Raw genomic sequence first — 9,252 nt, 5'->3', positions numbered from 1 at the left:
GAGGCATGTAAGGAAACGACTTGTTCCTTGGAAAGAGGAATGCATGCACGTGTGGTGAGGAAATGCAGATTCATTTGCCTATTAGTTTACATCTCCCTGACAAAATTACAAACAAACACAAAAGGAAAGTGAGTCTTAGAAGAACACATAAAATGTATCCCAAAGAACCAAAACGGAATGCGTTTTTAGTGACTCATCATTGGAAACCGGCGGCATCCTAACTCCTCTATCAGTCTCCCAGGACCTCCGTAACCAAGTACCGTGCACGGCATGGCTTGAGCAGCAGCAATTTATCATCTCACAGTTCTGGAGGCTCCACATCTGAGATCCACATGCCAGTGGGGCCACGCTCCCTTTGAGGGCCCCAGGGAAAGGTCTGTCCCACACCTCTCTCCAGCTCCTGGTACTTCCTTGGCTGGTGACAGCAGAATTCAGTCTTCCAACGGGGTCTCCCTGTGTGGGCGTCTCTGTTCCAGTTTCTCCCTTTTACAATGAAACTGATATACTGGACTAGGGGCCCCGCTACTCCAGTATGACCTTAACTAATGACATCTGCAACAACCTTCTTTCCACTTGAGGTCATATTCTGAGGTGCTGGGGATTAGCACTTTGGTGTATGAATGAGCAGGAGCGTAGTTCGATCCGTAACCCTCCTCTTCACCATGGAATGATAATGTCAACTTTAAAAAGTGATTCCAACTTACCCTTCTTGGGTACCAGTGGGTGAGAGAAATTGTGATGAATTTATTGTCAGTAATTTTTGTAGACTAGGTGTCCAATTTTCATGTTCCTGTTCTCTGCACCATTCTCCTATGTGTGTGCAGACCATACTAACACATGTGTGCACTCACACAGGCATGCACACCCACGTGCATAAATGCACAAGTGCACTCAGGCACGTGCACATTCAGGCCCATGCAAAGGCGAAATTTCCACCGAGCTACACATAGGGTTAAATCAATGGGAAAAAAGTAGAACTTGGAAAAACTGACTGTGGGTGTTAAGCAGTCCCCCAACTGTTTGAAAAACAGTCTGAGGATTTCAGGGAGCCCAAAGCTGGGCCAGCTTCCCCGCCCTCTGGGCAGCCCCCAGGCTCTGCACCCTGCCTTTCCACTTTGCTCCAAGTGTCTCACACAACAGCCCAGTGTGGTGGGCCAAGACACAGATAGCATTATTTTGAGCCCCTCCTCAACCTTGCAGCGCCCCAAATGGCCAGACCATAGGTCAAAACCAGGGCTGTAGCGGATGGACCAGAGCGACAAAGATGCTCCATTTCCCTCAAAACAATACCCCACTGTTTCTGCACAGCAGCAAAGGCAACCAGGGACTCACCAGGTCCTCGCTGGGGAAGGGAGAGCTCAGCCGTTACCAGCGCTGAAGTCAGGAAAGGGGACCCCAGGTAAGCTTTGAAGAGGTAGGCGGATAGTTAGTTCTAGACTTTTTCAAAATGATGCTTCAGCAGAGGACATTCATTTTTAGCTCATGTGTTTCTAGTTGGTGAAGTAAGCTGGGGCTTTTGCCAAAGATCAACTCCAACACTTCAAGGTGTAAACGTCTAGAGATGAGGGATTTGGGGATTTTGCCTTTGTTGTCTGCAGTGTCCCCTGTAATTTGTCTTTGTGTCTGTGTCTACCAGGTGGAGGAAAGTAATGCATGCCCACAGCACCCCTTATGGCAGATTGAATTATGGCTCCCTGCCGTCCCCACCGCTCTCACTGAAATGCCCTTGATGTAGCCTCATCTGCTGGGACTGTCGGCTTTGCTGCAGTGCATAAATATGGCATTTTTTAATGGAAATGGGGCATCTTTGCCACTCTGGTCCATCAAGGGCACCTGTGGGCTTCAGGCACATACCCACCCTTTGCAGTGACTTGGCAGTGCCCATCGTGAGAACAGACAGTGTTTTTTTCCCTTCCCCAGTGAAGGGCTCAGCCCATGGCTTGCTTTAGCCAATGGGATGAGACTGGAGTCACAGCCACTTCTGATGGCCTTTGTCTCCCTGCCTTCTACCATTCCCAGGGCTGTCGCCATCCATTTGGCCTGAGCCTCAGTGAACTCTCGGGCCCACAGTGTGCATGACTTCAGGTGGCTCCAGCTGTCAGCCACCACGTTACCCCGACTGAGGCCAAGTGGAGCAGAGATGAGCTGTTACCACCTAGCCCTACAGAAATAAACGACAGCAAAATAAACATTGCCATTGTGAAGTCTGGGGATTGTTACAGAGCCCTGGGAACCGCAACAGCCTGACTTCTCTCTGGGCTTCCATGACGCTCGTGGCCCTTTTTTATGTCCCTACCTCATGGACTTGTCCTCCTTCATCTCTTCTGTGGGATCCTCCTGCCCTAAGTAACCCTCAAATGCGCTGGACCCCAATAATCTCACTTCTTTTTCTACCTCACCTGCCTCTCCCTTTGGGATTTCATTTGCTTTCCTGGCTCAAAGTACCATCTATGTACACGTTCAGTGCAGACCTCTCACCCAAGCTTCCTAGACATCTCCACTGAAGCTTACAGTTCCCCTGAGTCTGAGCATTGGCTTATTGCCTTCCATTTTTTTTTTTTTTTTTTTTTTTTTTAAAGAATTTTCTTTTTTTTTTTTTTTTTTTTTTTTTTGAGACAGAGTCTTGCTCTGTTGCCCAGGCTGGAGTGCAATGGCACAATCTCAGCTCACTGCAATCTCCACCTCCCAGGTTCAAGTGATTCTCCTGCCTCAGGCTCCTGAGTAGCTGGGATTACAGGCACGTGCCACCACACCCAGCTAATTTTTGTACTGTTAGTAGAGATAGGGCTTTACAATATTGGTCAGGCTGGTCTCGAACCCTTGACTTTGTGATCTGCCCGCCTTGGCCTCCCAAAGTGCTGGGATTATAGGCGTGAGCCCCTGCACCCGGCCTCATTACCTTCTTTCTAGACCCTTTCTTCCTTCTGAATTTTCAGTCCACCAGCCCTGTTCTAGATGTGCCTTCCTCTCCATCACATCCTGCATGGAATTGATGGGCATGTGGTAATTATGGTATTGCCCTAAAATTACTTGAATCTGTTCTACCCACTAATTCAGGCTTCTATCATCTCTCTACAACAGCTGCTGTAGTCCTTGCTGCCCCAATAACAATCTCAAAATTGAAGTGGCTTAACACAGGGAAAGGTGTATCCCATTCATGCTGGCATAGGATGCTCTTCAGTATGGTGGTTCAGGGGCCCAGGCTTCTTCCATGTTGTGGCTCTGTCCCAGCATCCTCCACTGGATCCTCCACTGGATCCTCCATGTCTAGCTGGGAGACAGAGAAGGGCTTGAAGTTTCTCTCAGGAGCCTTTAGAGGCCAGTCCTGAAAGTGGCCATATCACTCTGGCTAATGATCCATTTGCCAGAACTAGTCACACATGACCCTGCCTAGAGGCAAGGGGTGTTGGAAAACGTAGGCTGGTGGGGAGGGGGGAGGAGCCCAGAAAGGAGAGGAACACAGGGATTTAGAGGCCACTGGCAGTCTCTGTTAACCAAGTTCTCTGCTCCATAGAGTGACTCATGTTCAATGCCAGGATGATGGACAGGACACTTTTCTCTTTAGAATCCTGCAGTGGCTCCCTCATCACTGACCCAGGTCCTTAAAATGGCATCCAGAGTCCCTTTCCACTCATTTCCTGCCACTTCCTGTCTCTGTTGTATGGGACAGCAATACCACACGTCCTGCCCACCCTATGCACGTGTGTCTCTCACCCTCTCTTCCCCCCACACCTACTATGGCCACACTCCGACCTGCCCTCAGGATGCAGCACTGCTCCTGGTGGTCTCTGCTACCCAACCCACTCTCACTCCTAGGGCCCCCAGCTCAATCACTGTACCTGGGGCATCGTCTTAGGAGCTGATCATGATTCTGTCTCACTCTCCACTATGAGAGCTCCTGCAAGGAAAGGATGGTGTTTATTTCTCTCACGTTTCCTTGTTGAGTGCTCAGCATATACAAAATACTTTTAAATTGTTGATGGAGGTCAGGAGTTTAAGACTAGTTGGCCAACATGGTGAAACCCCATTTCTACTAAAAATACAAACATTAGTGGAGAAAAGAAAAGGTCATCAGAGACGGGGGTGAGGGGGGGAAGCTTCGTAAGGATGGAGTGGCAGAGGCCGGGACAGAGTGGCCAGCTCCCCCTGCCGGCAGGGACAGATGACCCAGCGTTGCTGAGATCACAAGACACTGATTGCTAGAGCCTGTGTTGGTTCTGCCTTATCTCCCAGGTCCCCAGTGCAGGCACAGGCCCGGATGCCTGGAGGCCCCTGTTCTCGGTCCGGTCCGTGAGAGCCATCGCACTTTGATTTTCCAATGCAACACTTGGTAGGCTAGTTGTTGGCTGGGAAACCACTTTCACGTCTAGATGGCTGGTGGGCGCGGGTCTAGAGACACTGGGATCTGCTGACAGCCCTGAGATCTCTCTTTCTCCCTCCCTTTCAGAAACAACTCTCAAGAAACCAACTTGCTTGGCTCGGTCTCCCTGAAATCCTGTGGCCTGCAGCCTTCAGAACTGGGTTTATTTATTCACTTGAATTGGATCCTGGCATTTCTTCACGTTTGTTCTCTGCATAAAAACCTTTTTGTTTGGGTCCTGGAGAGCTGTTTACTGCTTAGCACAAGTGGGATGAAGAGAGGATGTGAGGACCTGAGGACTTAATGCTTGTTACTCACCAGCAACCTCTGCCCTCCAGGGAAATGGACGGGGCTCCATCCAGATAAGAACAGCCTTTTCCAAACAGGACCTACCTCACTCCCCAAACAAAAAGAGCTTAGAGATTAAAAATGGAGGCAACCTCCTACCCACTCATCCCAGGAAGCTGCAGAAAACTAGGGACCCACTGGGAGAAGGCTGGATTGTCGTAATTAAAAGTACTTTTAAACGAGCATTTCTAAGTTTTCTTGTTCTTGGTTTAAAAAAAAAATAAAAAGCGGAGAAGGCTGAAACTGGGTAAAGGGGCTTCAGGTGTGGTGAGATGAAAGTCCTGTGAATTTTGGAAAGTGCTTTCAGTCTCAGGCTGTGGGCAGAGGCTGGGTTGATCAGGGATCCTGAAAGGAGTGGACGGTCAAAACCCGACAAAGGAAACATAGCTCGCTTGCATGAGTTGCAAAGGGAAGGAGAGAAATCCGACAGTCAGTAGTCAAACGAGTCTAAGGAAAGGGATGTTTTACTTTAAGAGCTGGGAAGAGCCAAGCATCTTCAAAGATGGGAGGGTTTTGTGGAGAAAGAGGGAAAGATGTGGTGCATGAGGGTTAAGAGAAAAAGCAAAACTTGCAAGTAAATGAAAAAGGGTCAGGCTCAAGAGCGGATGGAAGGGTGGGACTGGAGATGAAAAATAACATGTGACATATTGATTGAAGGGTTTTCATGCCGTGGGCGGGGCACCAAGCACTTTACATGTAATACTCCTCACCGCATGCCCCGACATAGTCAATACTGTAGTACCCATTTTCCAGGCTCTCTCAGCCATTACAAGCAGTCTCCTCTCCTCGAGGAGAGCAAGGCTTACAGACGGCTTTGACCGTCTGCTCCTTTCAGGATCCCTGATCAACCCAGCCTCTGCCCACAACCCAGCCTCTGTCCTGTCCGTGGTCACATTGGGCAGCTGTAGAACAGGATTTCATGATGTGTCCATCAGAGGAGAACAGCTCATCCTCTGAGGGTAGAGGAAGGATGGTCCTAGAGTGGCACTGTCCAATAGAAACAGAATTTGAGGCCGGGTGCAGCAGCTCATGCCTGTAATCCCAGCATTTTGGGAGGCCAAGGCAGGCAGATCTCCTGCAGTCAGGAGTTTGAGACCAGCCTGGCCAACATGGTGAAACCCCGTCTCTACTAAAAATATTACAAAAATTAGCCGGGCATGGTAGCACATGCAGGTAATCCCAGCTACTAGGGAGGCTGAGGCAAAGCAGGAGAATTGCTTGAAACCAGGGGGCAGAGTTGCAGTGAGCTGAGATTGCACCACTATACTCCAGCCTAGATGACAGAGCAAGACTCCATCTCAAAAAAAAAAAAAAAAAAAAGGCCAGGTACAGTGGTTCACCCCTATAATCCCAGCACATTGGGAGGCTGAGGTGGGTGGATCACCTGAGGTCAGGAGTTCAAGACCAGCCTGCCTAATGTGGCGAAACCCGTCTCTACTAAAAACACAAATCTTAGCTGGGCATGGTGGTGGGCACTTGTAGTCCCAGCTGCTCCGGAGGCTGAGGCAGGAGATTCACTTGAATCTGGGAGGCGGAGGTTACAGTGAGCCAAGATTGCACCATTGCACTCCAGCCTGGGCAACAAAGCAAGACTCCATTTCAAAAAACAAAAGAAAAAAACAGAATTCGAGCCACAAGTGCAAACGTGTGTGTATTTTGAATTTCCTAGTAGCCATACTAACAAGGGTTAAAAAAAAAAAAAAACAAGTGAAGTTAATTTTAATAATGTATTTTACTTAGCCCAATATATCTGAAATATTATCATTTCAACACATGATCAATATATACAAATTATTAGGGAGATATTTTGCATGACCTTTCCATACTAAGCCTTTGGAATTCGGTGTGTATTTCACACGTGTGGCGCATCTCCGTGTGATCCAGCTCCGCCCCAAGCACTCAGTAGTCCCACAGGGCTGGTGGCTGCCATGTCAGTAGGCAGAGAACTGGAGAATGACTTCTTCGGGAACTACTAAGGCATATCTTGGGGTCATAAAATGAGGAATCTTCAGGTTGGCTTCAGGCCCAAGACTTGTTACATATTTTTAAAAACAAACTTTTTAATTTTAAATAATTTTAGATTTACAAAACCATTGCATTCTTATGTATCTTAACCTCCAGAGTCTTCCTGTGGCAGCTCAGGGACCATCAGCTGCTCCACAGAGTCTGGCATATTCAGGGCCTAGGACTTTTGGGGTTCTGAGAAGTCAGACCTAGGCTGACCCAATTACTTGGGTGATCAGAGTCAAAATGCCCCAGAAATTATTCAGGGTGTTCAGACGCTATGGAATGTTCCAGAGTCCAGAGTCCGTGATGACAAAGGGAGTTGTAAAATGTCTAAGTTGTGATTCGGTTTTCTAATGACACCATATTTCCCCTCCAAGTGAGCAACAGCCTCTCAGCTAACATTTACTCCCGAGGTGGTGGCTGGGGAGTGGGCAAAGGACAGAAGGCACCAGAACAACTGACCAGTGTCAACAGCTGCTCTGGCCTGAAGTATCTGTCAGTTCCTGACTGACTGCAGCCACCCTGTCCAGCAGAAACAGAATTCAAGCCGCATATGTAATTTAAAATTTTCTATTGGCCACATGAAACAATAATAATAAGTAGGTGAAGATAATTGTAATAACATATATTCCTTAACCCAGCACATCTAAAATATTACCATTTCAACAGGCCAACAATATTTAAAAAACATTAATAAGACAGTTTACATTATTTTTTGGTACCAAGTCTTCGAAATCCGATGCACATTTTATACTTATTTGTATGTCAATTTGCATGTTGTAGTTTAATGGAAAATTTCTAAAGTTACATACATTTTATGATTTATTAAGAGACTGAAAAGACTCCCTTCATGGTTGAAAAGCTAGATTCACCTTCTAAAGTTGTTTGGAACATGCTTCAAAAGTTTTCTAACAACTGAATCAAGTGTCAGTTTTTGAATTTAGGTTAGTTAAAATGAAAGTAAACTCAAAGTCCAGTTTCTCAGTTGCATTAGCCACATTGCAGGGTTCAGCAGCCACGGCTGCCATATTGGACAGCAACCATTAACACGCTGGGCACCTCCTGTGAACACTGGATTTTTTTTTCAGCCCCAGCTCTGCCTTCTTGCCTCTAACTTGTCCAAGCAAATGTTCAGACTTGGTTTTCTCATCATCTCTTTGTCCTTGCTTTGGACTTTTCACCCAGTGAGGGCTTTGTCAATACGGTTTACCTTATGCCAAGGACTTCCGCTTCTGAGATGGAGGCTTGTCTGGGCATGGCTTGCCTTTGTTTTTCTAGATCCCCGTCAGCATCAGTCCTTGTGGAAACCACTCAAGAGGCCCTGACGTAATTTGCAGGTCCTCTGCCTTTAGGAGGCGCACAGAAGTTGATAAGGGAAATTGCTCTCTATGGTGCTGCCCTGATTTTTTTTCCGGATTCCCTCCTGATCCTTTGAACTACAAGCCACCATTTCCAGGCGATGCTGTGAGTGTGTTTATCTTGGAATCTCAGGGAGGGGAGCCCTCCCAGCCCTGGCCTTGTGGCTCCTAGCACAACACACCTGTTTTCTGTTTCCGGTGGTTGATGGGGACTCACTCACTGAATTTTAGGTCTTCTTTAAGTGCCTAAAGTAGAGCAAGCAAATAAATAACAGGGGAAAGGGAGTTTTAGGTACTGTATGTATAAACCACTAAAATTTAATACACAAGTTCCTCAGCCACAGATATTTTCCTAGGAAATTTGAACAGAGCTATAAGAAGTTTCTCTTCCTGGCAGGAGACCACCCTGATCTATCTGTTTTCAGCCTGGGTGGCACTGCACAAGGGGGTTGGTGCTGTGACAAGATAGCGGTTCACAGTGTTCCACTTGTGCCACCCTTAGGGTATTTCAAGCATTGAGGCATTCTAAAGTTGGCTCATTTGCGTGATGGCAGTCACGATGGTGGGATGATGGCAATGATGGTGGTAAGGACAGTGATGATAGTGGTAACCAGGATGATGGTGGTGATGATGGAGGTGATGATGATAATGGGGGTGATGGTGGTGATGGTTATGATGGTGATGATGGTGATGGTGGTAGTGATGGGGGTGATGATGGTGATGATGGTGACGGAGCTGATGGTGGTGATGATGGTGATGTTGGCGACGGAGCTGATGGTGGCCATAGTAGTGATGATGATGGGGATGGTGGTGATTGCGATGATGGTGATGATGGAGGTGATGGTGATGATGATGATGATAGTGATGGTGGTGGTGGTGTTGATGATACTGATGATGGTGGTAGTGGTGGTGATGGTGGTTATGGTAATGATGGTAATGATGGTGATGGTGGTAGTGATGGAGGTGGTGATGGTGATGATGGTGATGATAGTGATGGAGGCCATAGTGGTGATGATGATGATGATGGGGATGGTGGTGATGATGATGGTAGTGGTGGTGGTGTTGATGATAATGATGATGGTGGTAGTGGTGGTGATGGAAGTAATGGTGGTGATGGTGATGGTGGTGGTGGTGGTGGTGGTGGTGATGGTGATGGTGATGGTGGTGGTGATGGTGGTG

At 47.5% G+C, this 9,252-nt stretch overlaps 1 long non-coding RNA gene across 1 annotated transcript in view; it reads right to left on the bottom strand.

Annotated features, from left to right (window-relative positions):
• Positions 1-262: 262 nt before the first annotated feature.
• Positions 263-9,252, bottom strand: part of LOC108315219 — a 96,888-nt gene continuing 87,898 nt past the window's right edge. Inside the window, exons 3-4 of the long non-coding RNA XR_005202793.1 lie at positions 3,050-3,252; positions 263-2,161 (exon numbers count right to left, since the gene is read on the bottom strand). This is a non-coding gene — a long non-coding RNA (uncharacterized LOC108315219). The remainder of the gene's footprint in view (positions 2,162-3,049; positions 3,253-9,252) is intronic.

This window comes from Cebus imitator, unplaced genomic scaffold, assembly GCF_001604975.1.
Source record: "Cebus imitator isolate Cc_AM_T3 unplaced genomic scaffold, Cebus_imitator-1.0 Scaffold169, whole genome shotgun sequence".
In the NCBI taxonomy this organism is placed as follows: Eukaryota; Metazoa; Chordata; class Mammalia; order Primates; family Cebidae; genus Cebus; species Cebus imitator.
The sequence above is the reverse complement of the archived record's forward strand: the minus strand, read 5'-3'. Positions and strand labels throughout refer to the sequence as shown.